This window comes from Ornithodoros turicata, chromosome 4 (genome assembly GCF_037126465.1).
Source record: "Ornithodoros turicata isolate Travis chromosome 4, ASM3712646v1, whole genome shotgun sequence".
Classification (NCBI taxonomy): Eukaryota; Metazoa; Arthropoda; class Arachnida; order Ixodida; family Argasidae; genus Ornithodoros; species Ornithodoros turicata.
This window is the reverse complement of record NC_088204.1, coordinates 21529075-21554318: the sequence shown is the minus strand read 5'-3', so window position 1 is coordinate 21554318 and position 25244 is coordinate 21529075. Positions and strand designations below refer to the sequence as shown.

At 48.8% G+C, this 25244-nt stretch overlaps 1 protein-coding gene across 1 annotated transcript in view; it reads left to right on the top strand.

Moving 5' to 3' along the window:
- Positions 1–460: 460 nt before the first annotated feature.
- Positions 461–25244, top strand: part of LOC135392793 (nuclear factor interleukin-3-regulated protein-like) — a 59523-nt gene continuing 34739 nt past the window's right edge. The window contains exon 1 of the mRNA XM_064623510.1: positions 461–561. The gene's annotated coding sequence lies outside the window, so the exon portion shown is untranslated. The remainder of the gene's footprint in view (positions 562–25244) is intronic.

Sequence of the window (25244 nt, the reverse complement as noted above, 5' to 3'; positions counted from 1 at the left end):
TTTCACACGTTCTTTCTTAGACTGGAGGAACGAACACGAGATTGGACTGTTTCGTCTTCATTTTTTCGGGAACCGTCCAAATGTGTCGTCTGCTATTGACGTGGCATTTCAGTACGTGTTACACGTGGCGTAGGAGCGAGTGATATACCTTTTACTGAATTCTCTCAGAATACAGTTTCTTTCCAGCATTTACAAAAAAAAAAAGAAGAAGAAAATGAACAGAAACGTTGCAGGTTGTTGTTATGCCCTTGACATTTACGTAACAGACGACAGAGTTGTGTGCGCGATTATCTAAGCTTTCCTCGCGTCATGCCGAATCACGTTTTCTCCCATACACGTGCTTCCTTGAGCACGTTGAGCGGCGCACTTCTCGGCTGCGGCGCCACCCCCACGCGTGTGGTCAGTACGTATCTCTGTCGTCTGCGACAGATGAAAAGAAGCAGAGATTGGATAACGGAGGTTGAAATCGAGACAAGGGTCGCTATTGACAGAAAAGTGACGCGAAGTACCTATTGCGGTGCTGAAACAATTGAAGCGGCTTTGTCTTCGGCAGCGTTGAGGGTGAGTTTCGTTTTCGTTTTGACATGAACTTGTATTGGAGATATCGGGAGGAAAGAGGGGGGGGGGGGTTGGACAACAAAGGAGAACGCTACGTGAACGTAATTTATTTTCGTAGAATGGCAGTCCCACTTCATAATTTAATGTAGTTAGGTCTTCAACACTCAGCTTCACCATATTGCATCCAAATACAACGGAAAATAAATTGCTACAGGGAACACTGTTTTCATTACTGTAATAGTGCTTCCGCTATGCCTTAGCAAGCTGACCACACTCTTTTCTTCTTTTCTGTTATTGAACGTCATTCCCCCCTCCCCCCCATGCCTTAGAGCCACGTGGTGTCGCACGTGAAGTACACCTTCATCTCTATATATTACAAAAGTGAGGATCAGGTAGTAGTGCCTTGCGACTGTTTTTTTTTTTTTTTTTTTGTCTCTCTTTCTGTTTGTTAGGCTTTTTTTCCTTCTTTCTCTGTTCCTTTCTGGTTTTTGTTGCTTTTTTATTTCATTGCTCATTGAACACGAATAGAGGTGTTGCGTAGTTATAGGTGCTTAAGTATAGCACGGCTGTAATAATTTGTTATGCGGTTTGGTATGGGTTGTGACCTCAGCACATCGTTTCTATGGTGGTACAGTGCATTTCTTCCTTTTCCCTTTTTTTTCTTTGTGTGTGTGTTGTGTAAAGCTTCTCCTGCTTGGGTCAAAGGTTTGGCTTGCAGCATGGTTAACTAAAAAAATTAAAATATACCTTCACGCAAAATTATTCATGGTGTGTCAACCTCCTCCACGATTTTGCCTCACTTGGATCGAAACGAATATCGCCTTGGAATCAATAACTCAACCTAATGTTTACCTCACCATCGCGCAAATTATGGTTTGTTTCCTTTCAGTTGCTCTTCTTGCTACATTATGGGATTCTTTTACCTCGTGTAGTGCGATACTAGACACATCATCCTTATACTTATTTAGATGCAGCCTTCTGTTTATCTATCATTGAATCAGTTCTCCGTTATTCTATCTAAAATCTTGCTGAGCAGTGAGTGACGTACGTTTAATGATGGGTCTGTACTTTCCTGTTGCTCGGAACGGAAATTTTGTTTTCATAAACTGCCTCTATTTCATTCTGAGTATCTACCCCCTTGGAGGCTACCTGCAAAATCAGTTTCAACTTTCGCTGCGACATCATTATCTACGCGAAAATAATATGCTTTGTCGCTGACATTATGCCTAGTGAAGACCGCGATCTTAACAAAATGGCAGGAAAAAAGCCACTGATACGTAAAATTATCCATAGTATCAACGAATTTTATTTATGTATACATATTGCCCATTTCTGACCCTATCTTCTTATGTTACGCGATTAAAAATTCCTACTGTCAGCCGTATGTGTAAGATGGTGGTGGGGGTGTGGTGATGGTGAAAGGGCTCGCCGTTGTCGGCCTCGCAGGGCTCGGGTCGGGCTCGCAGAAGTGGGCAACGTCACGACTGACGCCCTGGGGGAATGTGCGTCCTGGGCTGACTTCTAAGGGAACTGTGCCGGCACTTTCTCATGTAGGTTTCGCCGTATGTGTAAGAAGAAGTGGTTATGCCGCTCTCCCGGCCAATCAGTTCCGCCAGCAACCATTTTTCTACAGTTCTCCGTCTACCCGACATGCCTCTCTCCATCCAGATGGTGTCGATAAAAGTGGCCTCAAAATCAGTTGTTTTGGTATGTCACCAGGGATATCCGTTCCAATCCAAACCAATCCAGTCACCCCAATATGGTAGTACCCAGTAAATAGGGGCGAAGTATAACTTTGGATGGTGGTGGTTGTGGTAGTGGTGGTGGTGATAGGGCTTGCCGTTGTCGGCCCCACGTATGTGGGCAACGTCACGACTCACGCCCTGGGAGAATGTGCGTCCTGGGCCGACTTCTAAGGGAACTGTGCCGACATATGTCTGAAAGCGTCTGAGGAAAACCCAGGAAAAACCCCAGACAGCACAGCCGGCAACTTTGGATGGCCTGTTGTAGTACCGAAGTGTATTTCGACCGGTGACTGGCCACAAACCTCAAAGAGTGGGTGGAGCTCCAGGTATAGGCAGGTCCCATTAATGACCACACTCTCGCTTTTATACACGGCTCTGCGGCAAAACTCCGGGCGACGTCTGGCGGGAAATAATGCCAAAGTTTGAAAATGGTTAAAAATTGGGCTGCTCGGTGTAGCATACTTTAAAAGCGATAAAACCCCCATAACGGGGAACAATTAAGTCAAAAAGACGTCTTGTGCTTTTGACAAAGATAAAGTCACTAGGCATGCTGAGGGTGTGATTGGGAACCTTGCGGAAGAGGGCGTTGTTGGTTCAGGATATAAAGCAGGTTTGACAATAATAAATCCTTGTTCGTCAGTCTGTGCCCGTGTGTTGTGTCGTCTTTTTGACTTGTTCCCCGGCACGGGGGTTTTATCGGTTTTAAAGTATCCCAAAGTTCATCAAGCATCAGTGGTCAAGGATTCATTTGCTGCCTCCTGACAGCTACGTAGCCGACATGTAGGCGACTTTTCTTCTGCTTCAGACCCAGTGTCAGGCGCATGCAATGTAGTTTTGCCGCCGTCCCGTTGCTTTCGATTTTAATTTTCTAAATAAAAAGCATGAGCGTAATAGACGATTTTAAAAGGTGCGCGCGCGCCACCAAGCTCGCGGCGCAAAGCAGCATGGGAACTTTGAGGGACACCGCTCTACCGCTCTGTCGTCTGCTTCGGTTATGGTTTACCTCGGCTGCTGCTGCTGATGTATGGCGGGCTGCGCCATAGCTGATGCGCACACCCGGAATGTTGTTGTTCTTCTTCTTCCTCCGCCTCTGGCCGTCTCGTAATCCTGTAGGGCGCTGGGAGTTCCGATGATTCCTTCCGAAGGTCCTACGTGTTGTGCAACAAGTAGCCTGAGCCCTTGCGAAGGAAGGACTAGCGCAGCTGGCGTGTAGCGCGCGAAAGGGTCCTCTGAGGACTGTGACCTGCGCACACTCTTGCGTACATAGCTTGAAGGGATATGCCAAAAAGCAACGGATGGCTGCTTCACTGAGGCATTATCCCGGATTATTATACCGGTTGTTATACTCTGTATAGAAGACCTCCACTCCTTCAAAGAGAGTGGACGTGGACGAGGGAAGTCAGTAGACCGCTCCGTGACGTTGGCGGTCCCTGCAGGGGTCCGCTGACGTCACGCGATTAGGTCTGGTCTGGTCGACGGCTGCCTTCTCGTATAGTGTTTTTGTAAATTTGACCGTGGCAGTGACAATGCACTGCACAGTGAAAAAAAGTTGTGCACTGTGGTTCCTGAGGAGTGCTTGATAAAAGCATCAAGGTACAAATCGGGTTTTATGTTAGAAGCCGCAAAACAGGGTAATCGAGCGATATCACATGAAAGAGAGGATTTTCGGCTGGAAAATCTAATAGAAGCGCTTCTCGCACCTCAGATGAACACGATATGCTGCAGTGGTGAGTGGACTGCAGTGATGAATGCTGGAGTGGTGAATGGGAAGTGTTCAGCCTTCTCCAGTGCCCGCAAGGGTGGCTGAATTTGTACTCTGTCGAGTTGTGCTTTTTGTTGTTTACTTCGGGTTTTACACGAATTGACGATGATGGGAATCGAGTGTAAAAACGGGTTTTCCGAGTTTATCCCTGAAATACAAGGTTCTACGTGTGGCTTCCCACAGTTACCCTAAACGCAAGTGGGCGAGTAGCCATAAGTCGCGGTAGAATAGATATGGGGAAATCAGTGAGAAATCCGATTATCTGGGGTGGGGAGTAAAGAGATATGTGACAGTATTCTTTCTCCTCTGACATGTTTCCTTCTTTCCTTTTACAGTGAACCCTCGTTATTATGACCATGGTCGTTCCCGAAAATTTTGGTCATAATGCGGAATTGTCATATTAACGGGGGACATTTGCAGAGGTTTCGCTAAATTGTTCCCCAGGAGTATGGTCGTAAAGCGCGTATGTCAGATTATCGGGAGTCATAGTAACGAGGGTTCACTGTATTACTATTATTAATTGTTACTTCTACAGATCACACGGTCAATAAATCACCATGCCATCTTTAATGCATGTACACACCCTATGATAACAACCTCTGTCCTTCGCACGCTGCGTTACTTTTTATCAAAATCCATCGTTAAGCACAGAAGTTATTTTGTACGGGAGCTATTTACGGTGTTGGAGGGAATAGCACAGGACGAAAAGTAACCCAGAAGCAGCAGCAGGAGGAGATGCATCAGAAATTCGCTCGTTAACATTGAATTAAGGCTTTATTTAGAGCAAACTCCAAGCCGCATCGCGCCTGTGAAAGAGGATTTGCGATCATAATTCCGGGAAGTCTTGTTTGCGAAATAGTGTTTATTGCGCGCCGCTTACATTTAGAACTAGCGTGATACTACGAGAACTACATTTAGCGTGAATTCACGCGAAAAAAGAAAGAAAAAAAGGGAAAGATATTTACTCCACACGCGAAATAAAACACGACACAGAAGCTGGAACCTGCCTCTCCACACTAATAACATCGTCAGAATGGCGACGTCACATGCCACGTCATATAGCGCCTCCTCTATATGGTAATGGGACTTCGTGCGATACAGAGGTCGAAATACTGCTGGTGCAATATGACCATTATGGGAACGATCATTCCGAGTGTTCCGGAGTTTTGACTTGACAAACATCGGAGTTTTCAATTTCGTGAAAATTCGGAGGTTAAATAACGGAACTAGCATACGGAAGTGATCCTCGAATTTTATGGATGAAATCGGAAGAGAGCGATGGAACAAAAACATGAAAGGACTGACCCCAGACGAGCGGTATAGCACTGTGCGCAACACTTTATTTGGACTCGATGACAGTACAACATCGGGAACGCCCGGTTACATTGAATTGTAATACATACGTACATGCTCACCAGTACAACTTTGCATCTGTAACCCGGGAGCATTATGTGCTGTTTCTTGGCAATGGCTCGTTCCACTTTACACAAGAAGACCCAATACACATGTCCAAGTTTGCTCATGCACACACATCCCACATCATCATCCATTCATCTATGTTATTGTTGTTGTTGCTCATGCAACGACGGGTCAGGACAATACCGTAGCCAGTAAAACAATTTCGGGAGGGGCGCGGTGTTCCTCTAGATGAGTCCTCACCGGCGGCGATGGAATGTCCCAGCGGGAAGATGTTCGTGGCCTCATGCTAGGACGATGCCGGTAGAACTGGCAAGCGTTGTTGCGCGCAGCAGCTGAAGCACATATTCATCATGGTCTACGGGCCGCCACAGGTTCTTGTGACGTAAAGCCAGGAATTAATAATATTCTACGGGAACTTTGCATGGGGGAAGAGGATTTCACACTTGCTTTCCCTCTCCCAAATGCACTGCTAAACGTACAATTTCCAGGGGGGGGGGGGGGATTGAACCACCGAGACCCTATCTGCCTACACCACTATAGGCCGATCCAATGAAGGTACCTCGAATTCATGGCGTTTCCTCATCCACTGGAAGCTACCGCCCGCTTCCATTTGTGGCATCGTGGTTAGCGACTCGCTTGTAGCGGAAATGTGGGGACTCAACTGTCCAAGAGAGGAACTTTTCCCCGGAATAATATTGCACGGAATGCACGAACACAAGTACGTGGTGATCTCTGCAGTGCAGTGTATAATGGACCTTTTTCACAACTGCTTATTCGTACACTGTTAAAACAGAACTTCACCACATAGCACGCTCTTAACCAACCATCATACCGAATGATATCATCGCGCCTCCCCCCTGTTTTGAACAAATCATGACACAGAATGATATCATTCAGTATGATGGTTGGTTAGGAGCGTGCTATGTGGTGAAGTTCTGTTTTAACAGTGTAGGCAAGAGCGAGCAAATAACTAGGGTTGCCACCTTTCGTAGTGAAAAATACCGGCTGAGGGAGAGGAGGTGGAATAGAGGGAAAAAAGGAACGGCTCGCGGGAAAGGGGAAGTGGGTGAGGGGTGGACGAGCACAGAGAGAGAGAAAGAGCGAGCGTGCTCGCTCAAGATACTACGAAGAAACATATGTTCCTGTGTGTGGCTGGATCATTTATGCTAGAAATTGCTATAAACAAGCATGAACGCTACACTGGATCGTATTGGAGCAACCGGATTGGACTGCCACTTACTTCGAAAAACTCATCGAACAGACAAACCCTTCTTTGCAGCCGTAGATCTCATGATGGCTGTATGCGCCCTAAGTTCTCGCTGGCTCGACACAACCACCAACAGCTTTGCACAACCACCGCTCACAAGACTTAGTGAATAACAATGATAATAATAATAATGAATAACTAAGAAAACGACTGGTGACTGCAGAGTTGGGTCTGTGCTCCAGATTTATTCGAGCTGTCTTGGAATGTTGAAGAGAAAACCCCGTAAATGCCCCTATGAAAGACCCTGAGCCAAAAATACCGGCAAAAGGCTGCCGGTATCACCTTCCTACCGGCAACCGGCAGAGCGAGCAAATAACCGGCCGTGCCGGTATAATACCAGCCTGGTGGCAACCCTACTCCCTTCCAACGTGTTTTAGTAATCTATGGCAGGGGTGCTCAAACAGTGTTCCACGACGCCGTGCGAAGGGTTCCGCTGGCACTTACCGCGAGCTACCGTATTTACTCGCGCATTGGACGTGCTTGCGCACGGGGGAGATGGAAGATTAGGAAGATCCGCAAGAGACGCTTTTAACGCTTTGGTACCCCTTCTCAACGCGACTCTAGTAAACAGCGCCGACGGTTTTGTCGTTCCGTAGGTGAGATAGGCGTGCTGTTATCCAGACATGTACAAAATACCGCAAAAAGTATTTGAAATGAGATACAGAGTACATCAGCGAAAATGTATTTGCAATACAGTACAAATTACTTACGAATAAAAGTATTTAGAGTAAAATACTAAATACTTGAAAAAGTAATTAAGATACTCACAATATACTTTCGTACTCGGAATAAAGAACAGACACCACGATAGCCTTTTCTCTGTTTTGGCAACGCATTCGAAATAGGGCTTCAGATAAGGCCAAGGAAGTAAAGGCGCAGCCTTCGTGTAGGGCTCCATCCTGAGATGTGATCATGCGCGCAGCCAACAGTGACTGAAAACAACCCTTAGAAATCGTCTCCCTATATGGTATCTTTCATTGCTGAAGGAGGTCAGCACTCAGGTCAATGGCATATCCCAAAAGCAGTTCCGGAATTCACCGAATTCCAGAAGCGGTTAGACCGTCGACCTGAGAGCCACTTCTTGCATGGAAACCGGCCAGAGGTACAAGCCCCGGTTTGTTTCTGGGTCACAAGTAGGGTAGCCACCTTTCGGAGTGAAAAATACCGGCTGATCGAGGTATAGAGGGAGATGGAGGAAAGGCCCGTGGGAAAGGGAAAGTGTGTGAGGAACGTTCTAGCTGGGTCGACACAACCACCAACAGCTTTGCACAACCACTGCACTTGTCCCCTCCGAACACAAGACGTAATGGATAACAATGATAATAATAATAACAATGAATAACCATAATAATGAATAACTAAGAAAACGACTGGTGACCGCGGAGTTGGGTCTGTGCTCCACAAGCTGTAGTGGAATGTTGAAGGGAAAACCCCGTAAAAGCCCTTATGAAAGGTCTTGAGCCTATCCGCAACCGGCAGAGCGCGCAAATAGCCGGCCGTGCCGGTATAATACCGGCCTGATGGCAACCCTAGTCACAAGAGGTTTGTAGGGAATCCTATTCCACGCATGAGTAGAACATCCAAGAGGATTAACATGCATCCTGCTACTCCGTACACGCAGAGAGAACACAAATTGTGAGATCATCTCTTGACTGTCCTACCCTGACCTATCATCGGTAGGATGAGGAGAAGGGAGAAGTCAGGGCACTTCGGAAAAAAATCCTCACGAGTCTATGAGCCAGAATAATGAAAGTAATTGAAATACTGAGTAGAAAATACTAAAAAAGTATTTAGATTAGATTACAAGATACATTTCTTGAAAAGTAATTAGCAAGATACAAAATACTGAAAAAAAAAAGTATTCAAATTACTGTATTTCAAATACAATAGTCAAGATACGTACATGTCTGCTGTTATCAAGATAATGGCGAATGCACCGCGAGCGCTGTATACTAACCGGGTATAGAGAAGGAGAAGGAACACCAAAGCGTCGCTTGCCACTCTTGCGGTCTTGCGGCTGTTCCTTATTATCCTTCACCCTCGCGTGTCAACCAGGCGGATGAACACGAAATTGACAGCCGGATAGCTGATCCAAAGGACGCATTGGTGCATATTTCAGAAGTTTTGGCACTGCGAAGGAGAATAAGGAAAACAGGACGTAGGGAGTAAACTACACACATGACGAGTGCCACTAACAGCTGATTAGCCGCAGTTAGATGAACCCGAAAGAAACGTGTTGAGTTGGCTTATCGCACCTCCTCACATCGATCCTCCCTAGAAGATTGGGTAGAAATCCAGCGAACCGGTAGAATGTAGGAAGGGAGTTGCCTCAGGACAGAAGCCGCCGATATTTCGAACAGAGACTGTTCTTCTTCAGAAGAAGAACAGTCCCTAGAAGATTGGTTGACACGGCCTGATGGGAGAGGATCTGCTGCGATAAACCAATTCGACCCGCTTTTGTCGAGTTCATGTAAACGCGGCTAACAAATGGTCGAAAGAACCGTGGGAAAGGAAAAACACAAGGTGGGGGGGGGGGGGGGCAGGAGGGCAAAACCACGACCTACTACTATACTAGAGACCTGGACATCCGCAAAGCTCCCAGCGCTGAGGTAGTAGTTCTGGCGATCGCCGCTTGGCTATGGGATTTGGCGCTAGTTCGCACTATTCGTTACCACGTGACTTGCCGTAACCGCGGCAATGCATGGTGGGCTGAGTTGACAACGACGACTAAGCAGTGAGAGAGAGAATAGCGCGTGCTTAGCAACAGCTTGGTAGCACGAAAGACCGTGGCAAGGGTGACAGCAACATTCCCTCTCCCCAATAACAGAGCCGTTGCCCAATAATGCTATGTGGCGCTTGCAGCGGCCACTACCGTAACTATCCCATGACCCGGCTCTCCCATAGGCGATTGCCAGTTGTCCAGGTCTCTAGTATAGAGTAGGTCGTGGGCAAAACATTCCAGTTCTTCAGAGCCGGAGATAGCGATTCAAAAGATCCGTCTCTTCCCAGTGCCAAAACTTTTTAAATATGAACTTCTACATACTAGCCCGCCGTAAAGCTTCGTACATTGGTACACTGTTCCGAGCAAGAAATATATAGGGTGTTTTCACATGACGTCAAACGAAACGCGTTTGGCCGCCATGGTGGTGGTCACTTTTTCGGCGTAGCTGCCGAGATTATCTAGCATTTGCTCGAAAAGGAATGGTGTTGAATGGTGTTTTGAAATCCGGTCGCGTCCGTATCCTTCTTTTATCCCGACGACACTTCGTCATTGTGGTTCTCACATTTTCTTTTAGGAAAACTATGGTTGTCACAGTGAACAATAGCGCAGTTTGTCATCTTTCAATGCCTCGACCACGAAAAGGGACCACCAGTGGGAGGAGCCACATCACTGCCACGTCACAATGTGACGTAGGTGAAAACTCCCTATAAACCAAAACCGATTAGTTACTCGAAAAAAAAAAAAAAAAACACTAAGTGTCGACGCGCTTTTGTTTTCTTTAAATATTTTTCGCTGAAGGACCCGATACGTAAAACAGTGGTTCCGAAGCGTGCGAAATAAAATTTTGTAATGTTTAATTAGTGAGCGTATGCAGACGAGCCGCTCGCTTCTCGGTTCATGGCCCATGTCCAAAGAATCCTTTGTTTTTTCTCTGCAATAAACCTATATCCCCCCCCCCCCCAAGGAATCTCTACCAAAACGAAAGTTCTTCGATGGCGCCACCTAGCTGTTTACGAATTATTCAGCCGGGGGTCCTACGTGAAACGACTTGTATACTGACTCGCCCTACGCGCGTATCTGCTCCAAATTATTAATACATCTAAGAGGGCAATGCAATAAGACCTACGGAACCCTTGCGAGGATGGGAACAGCCTTTCATCATATAGCCGGCGTCATTGTTGTTCCGATGTCATAAGCCTGGAGGCTCTATTCATACTCTGAGATATTATTAGGCATCAAGTGGTTAGAGGTGAGCTGTTGGTTCTTTTACAAGGTGTGTGCCCTATTGTTGTCTATATTTTCTTGTCGTTATTCATCGTGCTCGCTTTGTATCCTGTGGTCGACGTTCGTTGGCCGTGAGCCTATAGAACTAAGCATTCTTATTTTGTAATGAGATTCGAGAACAATAAGGTAATCCGTAAATATCCGTGTTTAAACGTGCTGCTTGTGAGGTGACGGTGCGTGTTATGATCATTGTGTAACAAATACCGAATATCAGACCTTGGCATTTGTAGTTGAGGGAAAGTTGGTAGATATTCCAGTTCCTCCGCGTGTCTGGGTAATCTACACCAGGGTTGCGGAATGGGGTCTCCCATTCTGTTCCAATTCCATTCCGAGGAATGGAGATTTGCGATAATTCCATTCCTTTCAATTCTTCGGAACGAAAAGGTATGGTCAGTTCCCCCTCCTGGAATGGCTTGGCAACCCAATTCCCATTCCGTTATTTCCCTCAATAAAAGAAAAGGACCGGTAAACATACTGGCAAGTCCAACAGTGCTATAGAGGAGATTGACATTACCCATCACGGAAAAAGCACAGAGACAAGGTTATTTCACTCTTGACCGTGTGCAGGTGTGGTGCAAAGGGTGTGAGGGCAGAAACCAGCACGTTGAAACCAAAACTGCTACCGGGGCACCCAGACCATTCCGTTCCCATTCCTAGAACAGTTTCTGGTGATGAGGCCCGGCAGCTTTTGCTTCAGCGCCTTATGCACATCCCTGAGAACCTGGCAGTAATATGCACTATTGATGGTGGTACCACTGGGCAGAAAATCAAAATGAACAACGCCAGCCTTGTACCAGAAAACCGTGGCCATGACCTTACCCGCAGACGGGGTGCTTCGGAACTTCTTTGGAGCTGGCGAGAGCGGATGCTTCCACTGTTTTGATGCGCGTTTAGACTCAGGAGTGAAATGCTAGGCAACTCAAACGCTTTGCTGCGGCTAAGTGTATCGTGGCCATATTGAGCCTGAAGTCTTCTGTGAATTTCAAATGACTTTACGCCTTCATTCACGAGAAACTTCATGACAATTCGCTGTTCGATGTGCGCGCTCACCTGGTTGTCGGCCATCTTGTCCAGCACGTGTCTTCTGTTTTGCACAAACTTTGGACCACCACGTGGTGAACGGGGAGGCCTGTCGCGTGTGAAACTGACGAAAAAGAAGTAGCGCGAGCCATTTGCACACTCAGGAGACAGAAAGTCCCGATTTGACTTGAACACCCCTCGTAAATGACGCTTAGGAAGAAGTATATGGGCCTGTTTTCTCCTGAAAGGGAACTACTATTATTTAATTTGTTTGTCATTAAACAATGACATCAAATTCTGCTTCAAAACACTTTTCAATGGAAGCATTTCTTTCCCTGGCTTTTCAAACTCTCTTGTAAGGAAGGATTCGCATGATTCGTGGATTCGCAGAACCTTCCTTGGATTCGGATTCGGACAAATTCTGGATTCGTCCCGTCTCTGGCTTTAACCATGCTGGTACAGTTCTAAATCGTTCCGAGTCACTAAAGTACCCATATTTGTGCGGTACTCGCATCGCTTGTCCGTGGCGTCCCAATTCATGTGGGTTTGAAACTTACTGATCATACTAAGCTGATAAGCTTGTGTCCATGATACGAGACGTCTTGAGATCAACCGCACGACGCTTCGGAGGTTGTGTCCTGTAAGGCTGGCTTCGCCCCTCTAACTGTATGAGTGATGGAAATCCAGCTTTACAGGGCATCCTCTGGCAGTTTCGTTTCGTTCTTTGCGCTCATTCTTGACGTCTTATACCCCTGCCACACGGGCACGAAAAATGACACAAAGTGCTTTTTGGCTTCAGTGTTAATGTCATTGGTGTGGTTCCACACGGAGATATTTAATGACATTTGACTGAATGACCTGAATATTGTTGAATTGTCTGAATATGTTGGACCAACCAGCCCAAACCATTTCATTGATTAAGTAAGATTGTGCCGAAAGAAAATGTCATCGCTCTCATTTCATAGCCCATGAAAACTTCGCAGGCTGGCAATCTGGCTGCGGTCATATTTGTTGTGGCGCACAATTGAGGCCAATTTGTTTAACATGTAGCATCTTCGCCGCCTAAAGACGACGAGCGTTCAGCTGACCCGAGCGCGAGCGCCTGTAATTAAATCACTTTCAGTTCTGACACAGAACTAGCTGGTTGTCGGCTCTTTCTTCCGTGGCACCTTTGCCACATTTCTTGTGACCCGCATTTGGACCTACGCACCTCTGAGCTAATGGATCCACCCACTGGGGCAGTCCCGTCTCCCATGACTGACCCATCGGCTGGGGACCGTGCCTTGCGCGCAGACGATCCTGCGATCTCGACGGCTGCTACGCCTCTCCGCCTACCTCCATTTTCGCGACAAGACCCTCGTTCCTGGTTCCTGCAAGTGGAGGCCCAGTCTCATCTGCGGCACATCCAATCCCAGCAGTCAAAATATTTTCACATCCTTGCTGGCCTCCCTCCGGAAATCGCGGCGGATTTGGATGACGTGCTCGCTACGGTTCCTGTTGAACGCGCCTATGACGATCTGAAGGCCGCCATCTTGAAGCGAATGGAGGTGTCTGAACGCGCGCGACTCCAACAGCTGCTTAACGAGGAGGACTTGGGCGACAGGAAGCCTTCGCAAATGTTGCACCGGATGAGACAACGTCTCGGGGACTCTTCAACTGAAGCGCAACAGCCCCTTTTACATGAGCTGTTTCTCCAGGGGCTCCCCCAGGCAATGCGAATGGTTTTGGCTGGCTCTGAGGACCTAACGTTGGACAGCCTGGCTTCGTTGGCGGACCGAATTGCCGACTACTCCGCACCTCAGCAACAGCCGCCTACCTTTTGCTGCGGCTACGACGTCCCAAGCCTCGCGATTAGATCGGCTCGAACAACGACTGGAGCAACTAACCGTGTATTCACACGAGCGCCTTTTCTGACTGCGCAGCGACTGAAGGAGGAGAAGGAGGTATCAGCATTATCACGCAATCCTCCAACCATTCGGTCGCGGGCGGAGCTTATCGCACAGCAGAATCTATGAAGCGCGCACGTTTTTATTGTATTTTTGGCGAGATATCAAAGAGCCTTGTGCAACATCACTGCGCTCAGCAGCTCCGTCCGTCAGAAAGAAGCACACGGATAGTTTGTTCGCGGGGCACAGAATCTGACGACTGACGCGCAGAAGGAGGACGGAGCGAAAAAGAAAGCCACCTTCTGTTGCCAATGTTACAAGCGCTATTATTTTTTATCTATTACACCAGGTAGAGCAACATCCGATCTTGTGGAAGCTTGCCGATGAGCAAAACCGAAATGTACCGAGGAAACATGCCATGTGGGAAAAGATCGCTCTTGAAATGGAAAAGAGACACCCGGATGTCGAAGCAACGGTAGATGTGTACATCAAAACACTTTTTGGGTCCCCATATTCACGGCGCAGTCGTTGTATCAGTTGCTGTTAATTAATAATAACGAGTTGGCAGCATTCGCGTTCCAAACCAAAAGGTATTGGCTTAGGACGCTAGCAGTTTGGTTTAAAAACGAGAAATGTGTGAGCAGTATCGCACGCCGGGTAAGACAAAGGGGTGCAAAATTTTATCCCCAAGCCGGCCACTGTGGGGTCACGCATATTCATAGTTGTCTGGCATCATAAATTAACCATGTAATGGTATAATATTTTAGGGCTGTCATTACACAAGCCTACATGGCAGCACCACGGGGTCATCATCACGTCATGCAGCGCATTCACGGGAAGCCACTATGTGCATACATCGTGTTCTGACAAGCACCAACGAGAACGATCAGTTGTAATAAAGGGAGTCAGTTTTCCGCGGTTTCACTATTCTTACGTGTTTCCCATTCATCGCGGCCACACAGTTTGAGAACTGCCACAGCGCTTTACAGCAACGTGCTTTACCCCTGGACAAAGCTATAGTGCTGAAGATGCAACACTTACGGGATGAGGTCTCGCTTTGTCATGACATTATTTCATAATTAGTCACTAGGGGAGCTTCCTATATAACACGATATGCAAAAAGTGCCAATTCGTGAATTTCGTTTTGTTCCATAATTTTATATGTATGTATGGGACGGTAACGTACCCCCACCAAAAAAAGAAAAAGAAAAGAAACAGATCATAAGGGTTGTTTGAGTGGGTGTGAACTCTGCCTCGCTATGCCACCGGTATACGCGATGAACGTTTCACTGGGAATGAGTAGTAGACACAAAAACATGGCCTGTCCAACGTCTAAAGCAATGGGGCCAATGGAACGCAGGAATTGGAAGCTACCAAAGCTAGCCGAAAAAAAAAAACGGATGGAGGATAGAGGATGAAGGGTGGAGATGCGTTGAGGGTGCATGAGTTCGTCGGGGAGAGCAAAGTATTAGATGGGCCGTTGAGCAAGACCTCCCTCCTGCGGAAAGAAGACAAGGTTTCTTGCTTTAGCGGAACGTACAGCAGAGGGACCACCAGAGACACACACACAATTGACACAAAAAGGTGTACGCTCTACTCTGTCCTCCAATCAGAAGTGAGAGCCCTATCATTCACGGCAATGATTGGCGCAAAACCTGCTATGCGGTGAAGCTGTTTTTACTGTGCTCGAAAGGTGCGACCTTTACGCCACAGCCGTCTCTGTTTTACATCACACTCAACACCGTCAGACTGCTGCGGAGTCACGGTAAAAAACGACGACGTACAGCTTTCACAGTACTCTCTCCTACACTATTTCCCGCTCACTCTTATTTACGAACGTTTTATGCATTTAGAGGCATGTTTAAGCGCACATAATTCGAAAGAACCTGTTGCAGACGGATTACGGAAAGACGATGACTGGCTAGTATACTGTCCCGCATATTGGCCTCTATACTCTCCTTTTGCGCTTTGCTATGCGGAGCAGAATGTATTTAAAGTGGCCGCATCGATGCTCAAAACCTTGCGGTAGACAAATGGGTCCTCGTGTCGTAGCTCCCGTAAGGCTATTTTGCAGACCGTACTCTTTCCTCGGCAACCATTCATTCGTCCATAGCTTCTTTAACTGCTTCTTTTCGTGGCAGCATTCACTATCGTCAATATGAGAAAAGCAAGAGCCACAAATTTTCGCTTTCTTTCGTCCATTGTGTACCAAGCGTCGTGCACATAAAATTAATGCTGCAACGTTCAACCGCAGCGCGAACGTAATCCCCGGCTTCCCCAGCATCTGAGCCGACAGCACATTGGAACACTATCTGTGTAGGCGTTCCAAAAGGGCGTAGCCTCAGCGTCTTATCATTTACCCCTCTCGCTCCTTCAGTCGCTGCGCAGTCAGAAAACACGCTCGTGTGAATACACGGTTACGGACGCCTTGCAGTCCCTTACTACTTCCCCTCGCCCAAGGCTTCGTCGCCGTTCTGCTTCGAGATCCTCATTGCGCCGCACCCCTTCGCCCGCTGCCCCAACACCTCCAAATGCCACCCAGACGGGGGCTCGTCTCTGCTGGTACCACCACCGCTTTCGCCATCGTGCCCAGCACTGTGTTCAAGCCCTGTGCGTGGCAGGAAAACCAACGGGCCGACCCCTGATGGCGGCAAGTGGTCCTGGCCCTGTTTCCAGCCGTCTCTTCATCACTCGCGATCGCATTGCGGGATACCGCCTCCTTGTCGACACTGGCGTGGAGATCAGTGTTATCCCGGCTTCTGCTGCTGACCGTCGCCGTGCTCACTCTGGCTCTAACCTCCAAGCCGCCAATGGGACCACGATCAAAACTTACGGACTACGTTCCCTCACGCTTGACCTGGGCTTAAGAAGAACATTTCGTTGGGTTTTCGTCCTCGCTGATGTTTCGCAGCCTATTCTTGGCGCGGACTTCTTGGCCTCCTTTAGTCTGTCTGTGGAGGTCCGCCACCGGCGCCTCCTCGACAATACCACGTCTCTACGGGTGAAGGGCACGTCCTCCTCCCACTCCCCGATTGGCATCCGTGCCCTGCGTCCCACTTCACCGTATGACACCATCCTAGACGAATTTCCTGACATAACCAAGCCCTGCAACCTCAAGGCTCCCGTCAAACACAGCGTTACGCATCACATCGTCACAACTGGTCCCCCTGTGTCTTCCCGTTACCGTCGGCCGCACGGCGACCTCCTCACCATTGCCAAACGGGAATTTGAGCATATGCTCGAACTTGGCATAATCCGCCCGTCCTCCAGTAGCTGGGCGTCGCCATTGCATATGGTTCCCAAGACCGACCCCGGCGACTGGAGGCCGTGCGGCGATTATCGGGCTCTTAACACCAGGACCGTTCCCGACAAGTACCCTCTGCCCCATATACATGACTTCACCGCTGACCTTGCTGGATGCACTGTTTTCACGACTCTCGATCTCGTTAAAGCTTACCATCAGATACCGGTGCACCCTCCCGACATCCCGAAGAGAGCTGTCATCACGCCCTTTGGGCTCTTCGAGTTCGTCAAGATGCCCTTTGGCTTACGCAACGCCGCGCAGAGCTTCCAGCGCTTCATCAACGACGTCTTGCGCGGTTTACCATCCGTTTACGCCTACTTAGACGATCTTCCCATCGCAAGCGCCTCGCAGGAAGAGCACATTGCGCACCTTCGACAAGTTTTCACACGCCTGCAAGATCATGGCCTGGTCATAAACGTGAAGAAATGCCGCTTTGGGCAGCCGGAAGCTAAATTTCTCGGCCATCACATCGACCAACATGGTATTCGACCTCTTGAGACCAAAGTACAAGCTATCCGTGACTTCCCTCGGCCGCAAACAATGCGTCAGCTCCGACAATTCTTGGGTTTGCTCAATTTTCACCGTCGGTTTATCCACCACTGCGCCCACATCGTACAGCCTCTCACCGACCTCCTTCGGCCTTGCAAGTCGGCACCGGCTCTGCTGGCGTGGTCCGAGGAAGCTGAGCGTGCCTTCTACGCTGCTAAGAAGTCCTTGACGAACGCCACCCTTCTTGTGCATCCCTCCCCGTCAGCACCCACTCGCTTGATGGCTGACGCCTCTACTACAGCTATTGGCGCCGTCCTGCAGCAGTTGGTCGACGGCAAGTGGCAACCGCTCGGATTCTTTTCCCGTCGCCTTCAACCGGCGGAAGTTCGTAACAGTACGTTTGGCCGCGACCTTCTCGCGGTGTACGCCGCAGTCAAACACTTCCACTTCTTTCTGGAAGGCCGTGAGTTCCATATTGTGACGGACCACAAGCCTTTGACATTCGCGTACAACCCCAACCGTTCCAGCTACTGCGAACGCGAAACCCGCCAACTTGGCTTCATATCCGAATTCTGCACCAACATCCGCCACATCCCCGGAATGGAGAATTCGGCCGCCGACGCCCTTTCCCGCATCAACGCTATTCCTTTCCTGCCCTCCCCGGTGAACATTGGGGGGCTCTGCAATGCACAAGCTCAAGATCCTGAGCTGAACGACCACCTCTCCGGCACTTCCTCTTTGGCGCTGCGTCCCGTGACCCTCCCAGGCTTTACAAAGCCTCTCTTCTGCGACACGTCTACGCCTTGCCCCCGCCCCTTCGTCCCCGAACCCTTGCGCCGCCGGATCTTTACCCAGCACCATAATCTTACACACCCCGGTGTGCGTGCAACGCACAAGACCATCGTATCCCGCTATGTCTGGCCTAGCATTAACAAGGACGTTCGGGCCTGGACCCGGTCTTGCATGGCATGTCAGCGGACAAAAGTTCGCCGTCACACCCGGACACCGCCTAGCGCCTTCCCCACTCCCGAAGCTCGGTTCCACCATGTGCATCTGGATTTGGTTGGGCCGCTTCCCATCTCGCAGGGTAATCGATACCTCTTCACCTGTGTTGATAGGTTTACCCGTTGGGCGGAAGTGCTACCGATTCCCGACGCCACGGCCGACACTGTTGGTCATGCTTTCCTCTTCGGTTGGGTCGCGAGCTTCGGCTGCCCTGGCATCGTCACCACAGATAGAGGTCGCAAATTTACCTCCCGTAGCTTCGGAGCCCTCCTCTCTGCCATCGGCGTGAAGCATTCGAAGACCACGGCCTACCACCCTTCAGCGAACGGTATGGTCGAACGTCTGCACAGGCAGCTGAAAGCCGCCATCTGCGCGAGAAGCGACTCGGCGAATTGGGTCGATCACCTGCCCTGGGTGCTCTTAGGTCTTCGCTCATCCCTCAAGCAGGACCTCCAGTGTAGCCCCTCGGACTTGGTATTTGGTTGCCCGCTGAGGCTTCCCGGCGACTTCCTCAGCTCCCCCTCCCCCGCGCCTCCCAGTGCTCATGATTTTGCCGCACAGCTTCGCGACCATTTCCGGGATCTTCAGCCCGTTTCCCCACGCCAGCCCACTAATAGGAAGAGTTTTTTCCACCCGGACCTCAAGACCTCTTCTCACGTCTTCGTTCGCGCGGACCACGTTAAGCCGCCACTCACCCCAGCGTACACTGGTCCCCACCGCTTATTGGCGCAAGATGAGAAGACGTTGACAGTCGACATCAATGGCCGCCCGGAGGTACTCACGAAAGACAGAGTAAAGCCCGCCTACTTCGACGCACTACTTTCTCCCGTCCATCTTCCGGCGTCGCCTCCACCTTGCCCGGTTCCCCGATCACTACCCTCCTCAAGAAAAGTCTCCTGGCATTCTCCTCTGGTTAGCTACCAGTCTAGGGCGGGAGGCCTGTAGCATCTTCTCCGCCTAAAGACGACGAGCGCTCAGCTGACCCGAGCACGAGCGCCTGGAATTAAATCACTTTCAGTTCTGACACAGAACTAGCTGGTTGTCGGCTCTTTCTTCCGTGGCACCTTTGCCACAAACATTTGCGGGAAGTGTTTCTGGATCAAAGAAAAACGTTCTCATGACATAATTGTGGCGCATGCCTAGAAATCATGCCACCTTTCAATCTCAGCTGTCGTCATTACCATCATAGTTTAGTGACATTTACTTAAGCCGTGTAGCAAGCACGTAGTGAAAGTGACATTCGCTTGGGACGAGTGCGCTTCACGAAAATGACACCAAGTTAGCCCATGTGACAGAGGTACCACTCGCTGACCATATTCTCACCATATGGCGCGTTCTGTATCAAAAGAAAGTTTCACCCCTTTAAAGCAGTACAGAAGGCCATTCAAAAAAATTTCAGATTAAGACGTCTGATGAAAGTGTGTGTATCAATTTACGGGGTAGCAGAAAAGGTTTTGACGTGGTGCAATTTGTTTCCCAGAAAAAAAAAAAAAAAACATATAAACATACCTCCGCGCGTTCACCATTAACTCGCCGCTCCGGGTATAACGAGGAGGAGAAGTAAGATGCCACATCACCGATGACGTTACAGGGTCCACGCGTTCTGGATCGCTGGTCAGAGGGCGGTAGCGCCCTGTCCTTTTGCCGCCGTAAACCGGTTTTGCCAGTTCTCCAGGAGAATTGAGGATAGAAGGAGCGGGCGAATCATGACCGAGCCTGGAGCAACGCCTTTTCAGAAACCCTGACAGCCGAGTGGCAGACGACAGCTAAGTAGCAGATATTTCTCTGAACCAATCAGCGAACGCGGACCCTGTAGCGACAGCGCGAGGTCCGAGGCCGATCACAGGCTGGTACTGCTCTCCACCGCCGTTGCGCACGGTCGCTTTTTGCGGCGTACTTTAAATTCAATTTCTGCGCTAATTATGACTCTATTGGGTGAATTAATTCTTATGGTGCATCTTGCTGGCCTGCTTAGCAGTTTTACACAAAGAAAACACGGTGTTAAAAATGATTTCTGTGCTACTTTAAGGAATTCACCGAGACCCGCTTTCAATACCGCACACCTCCGACGACCAGAAAGTTGTCCCTCTTACATCCTCCCTTATACAATGCGGATTATCGTCTACGTAACTTTCGTCCCCCGCGTTCTCCCAACGAAAAGAAGAAGAGCCGAGTCACGTTGCTGGAACCGTGCGAGACGTTACACAAGCGGTCAGTACTTTTGTTTTCCGGAGCCACCCGACGGAGGCGCCCAAGTCGATTGACGCGAGGCGTTCAACGTGACTACGCATCTTTTCCTGGCGCTGTACTCCATCCTCCCGGAGCACGTGTTTTTCTCCCATCTGCTTACATAAGGGCGATGTTGCTTTCATTTCGCGCTGGGTGCGTCAGATTCTGCATTGCTCGTCCGCAACGTGATTGCGAAGATACGTTGTAACATGTTGACTGTGTGCGGTGGGCGATTAGGTGCGAGTTACACCGCAGTTTAGATACAGGTATAAGTGGGGCGCTGTTACGTCACAGGCCCGGATGGAGCGGCGTATTTTGCGTGACTGGATGCGATATACTGTTTGGTCATCTGCAACGTAGCTAGAACATAATGCAACGATAATCCTAGTTAGGATGAAAAGCAAAGAGACACGTTGTCGTATTACTTGGTATAGTCAGGATGAGGCAGTATATAGCTACAGATTTTGACTTCTTTCTCTACGGTTATTTTTGCAGCATGGATTTTTTGTTTCTTTCTTTTGCTTCGACCTCTTTCCCGTTAGATCTATCTGCCCTTCAGTCGCACGTGACCTCAGTGGATATTCTTTCTCGCTTTTTCTCTTTCGCATTGGATCTTTCCTCCACAAGCGGTGTCTGCGACGTGCCGGCTGCGTTACACCGTGAACGACGTCGAAATTTTCGGGAACCGTCACATGGGAGCCTGTGTTACTGCCATTGCTAAACCCATCTCTAGGAGTACCCCGCGTGCAGAAGCTGAAACACTGCCCTTTTTCTGGCCACTGTACTCGGCCCTGAAGGACACCTTGCACAGCGTTCTGCGACTAAAGCAGTTCTGGCACCCCTCAACGACACAGGTCTCGTGCACAGCCTGTGACCTCAAGACTTGCGTCACATCCTTAGTCAGTGCCCCCACCCTCATATCTCACCCTCATGCACATTACTCTCATATGTTTTTCTTTTTTTTCTTTGGTCTCTCTTATCCTTCTTCCGCCTTTCTTATTATTATTCTTTTTTAGTTTTTATTTATCTAATTATTTACTTGCAGAAAAGCAAGCCGACACACCGTTTGGCTGACCGTTCCTTCTCTTCTTTTTTATTTTTTTATTTTGTCTTTTACTAAATATATCCACCCCATCCTCCCACCCCGAAACCAAAATTTTGCATCTCTACATCTGAATAGGTGGTTGCATGGTAGAGCAGTTGGTTGATGTGTGATGATGTCTAATTGAAAGGAGATACTTTTTTTTTTAATACAATAGTTGGCAATAACATGTGGAGCAGTCATTATGCCATGTCACACCACTTGATGACGCTAGAATGTTGAAAACTTAATATGTCGCGAAATCACTGGCTCCAAGGACGTCGAAAATTATTTGTATTAGTTCGCAATGCTGCACAGAAGCGCTGCGAATAGCGAACAAATAAAAACAAGTAACTCTTTCCAATGACTATGTTGAGTGCCAAGCAAGGCCCTGCAATATCAAAATACATAAGGCATAACGAAAGACAACGACCTTTATGAAGGTCTTCCCGTTGCACGCGCTCCTCCGTTACTAGGCTCAGCCTCAGAATATGCCTCATTCCCTTTGGATCGGCCAGTTCGCACGAATGTTGAGGAGATTCCTTAGTGGTATCCTGAATAGCTTTGGCAATGCTATACGCCCTCAGTGGAACCTCCTAAACGTTCTTGCAAGCGGGGCTACGTCTCCCTGCCAGTGTCTACTGGTTTGATGGTTTGTAGATAGCACATTTGCATTTCACGTGTTCGCACAGCGCTTTCCGAGCATCAGGACATTTTTCGTCCGGTCTCGATACAACCGTGCAACGGGTTGCCCAACTGCATCCGGTGTCATCACCGGCGCATAGTGAGGGGCCGGTGGTAGTTGTGGCAGTGCTGCTGCTGAAAGTGCTCGCCGTTGTGCATGAAACGTCACGACTAACGCTCTGGGGGAATGTACGTCCTGGGCCGACTTCTAAGGGAACTGTGCCGGCACATGACTGACAGCGTATGAGCAAAACACAGGAAAAACCCCAGGCCAGGCAGCACAGCCGGCACGGGGATTCGAACCCGGTACCCCTCAGTCTCGCTCAGCACGCTAACCACTCGGCCACGCGAGCTGGTGTAGCGAGGGCCCGCATGTCGAAGTTCACGTGAGTGCGGAGTTGCTACTCCAGAGATGGGGTGACTCTGAAATCATTCCAGATTTATCAGAGCCCGGAATGGAATTGGAATGGAATTGAGGGAATTGTCCTAGGATGGGGATGGGAATTTAATTACACTCTTAAAAATGAACTTCACCACATAGCACGCTCCTAGCCAACCATCATCCCGAATGACAACGTTCTCGCCCCTGATTTGTTGAAAACGGGAGGAGGAGCCTATTTTGTGCCATTATGCACGGCACAAAATAGGCTCCTCCTCCCGTTTTCAACAAATCTAGGGTGAGAACGTTGTCATTCGGGATGATGATTCGCTCGGAGCGTGCTATGTGGTGAAGTTCATTTTTAAGAGTGTAGGTATTTTTTCGCAGAACTGGAATTGGAGTCGAATAGCCTGTGTGCCCCGGTGGCAGTTTTGGTTTCAACATGCTAGTTTCTGCCCTCGCGTCCATTGCACCGCACCTGTGTCACGAGGTCCGGCGGGGGTGCTCCGTTTGGTTAGCCAGGCGATTCTCGCAGGGGAATATGGGGACCAATTCCGCGACATATACTTTGGACCTGTGCGATTCACCCGAAGCACATCCTACCTCGTAAGCAAGAACACAGAAGAAAGAAGTTGGACCGCCAATGGGTACCTTGCGGCACGTGTGAACACGAGACTGTGAAATGAGGGGAGTCACAAAGACAATGTAGCTTAAACAAAACAAATATTTACTTGAGAAACAGCGAGGCTTTAAAACGAATGAACTAACCAATGCATATAGAATACCACGCATGTTACAAAATGATACCTTCTGCATTTTGAGCAACCGGTTACAAAGAGGTAAGACAGGCAACAAAGAAGCAAAGTCTTAGCTGGTGCCGGCTGAGGGTCCTGGAGCTCGGAAGGGTCGTGTCCTTGTTGGGTCGCTGTTCTGTTGGTGGACAACACACGTGCACGCAAACACTCACAAAGTCCTCGTTGACTGTTGCGTTGTAGTGCGACGACTTCTTCGCCGCGACACCCGTCGTTGTCACTCGTGGATACGTGAGACCACCGTTAACTACCGACACTGACCGCCCCTGCTTTCCGAAGTCACCAAAGTCCCGGTTTGCGCCACCCGCGTAAGACGGAATCGAATGAGCTACATGTCCCCACCAAGTCTTCTGAGCGACTCCCTTGTCTCCTCTACTTCGCTCCTTACGACGCGTTCCGGATACATGTGTTGCCTCTCACCCCGGTGCCAGACGAGACAAGACAAAAATACAAAACATACAATACCGCAAACATAGGTTTAGCTAGCCACAACATACCCGGAATCCCCAAATTTATTGCTGCCACAGTTTGTCTTGGACGTCTGGGAAAAACAACCCGAGTCGAGTAACCCGACACCTCGGACGCGTCTGTGTATGTCTTCCAGGTCGCTTTCGACCACCATGGGTGTGATTCTCCGGTCGTTCCCCCCATCACCGTTACTCAGTTTATTTGTTTCTTTGCTTCGGCCGCGGGGTCTGGGAAAAAATCTTCACATCTCAGACATTTGGAGAAACCAAGTAAATTACCGCCCTTTACGTAAAGCGGCTGGCCGTGTTTTGTGACAACCCCCCCTCCCCGCTTAAGAATATTCACCTGTTGAATATTTATAAAAACACAAAGCAAAAGACGATTGTGACGCTTACAAATTATTACATTCCACTCAAATGTGTAAGCTGAATAAGCGTTGGGTAAGGAACTTGTGAAATTGTAACCTTATGCTCTACATTTGGAGCTCTGATACATACTGTGCGTGACAGCCATTCTAGAAAAACATGTACTCAAATATTGCCATGAATTTCAAAACAACACGAATGATACAATAGAACATACATGAAGCATATCGAGCGCATTCTACGTCGTTACGCCTACAATATATCAGATGAGCATTAAAGCTCGAGTGCATAGCTAACGTATCTGCTATCAAAACACAGGTTAATGCTGCAGTCCGACAGATCAGTAAACAACAGAGCAATTTATGAGTTAACAATGCCTATATATGCGGCTTAAATAATCTGCCACCCTGTTTTCTGATCCCTTAATGTATTGCACTCTGAAGGAATACTCTTGGAGCTGCAGGCTCCACCGAAGAACCCTGTTATTGAGATGCCTCTGCTTGTTACTATACAACAAGGGTTCGTGATCGGTCTGGATCGCGAAAGGCTTCCCATAGAGGTAGTTTGTGAAAGTCTGTATACCTCACACCAGTGCTAGACCCTCACGCTCGATTGCCGCATATGCAGCTTCCCTCGGAAGGAGCTTTCGGCTTGCGTAAGACACTGGGTGCAGCACGCCGTCACGTTTCTGTTGAAGCACAGCTCCAATGCTGCGATCCGAAGCATCTGTGCATAGCACGAATTCCTTTTCGAGGTCGGGCGGTC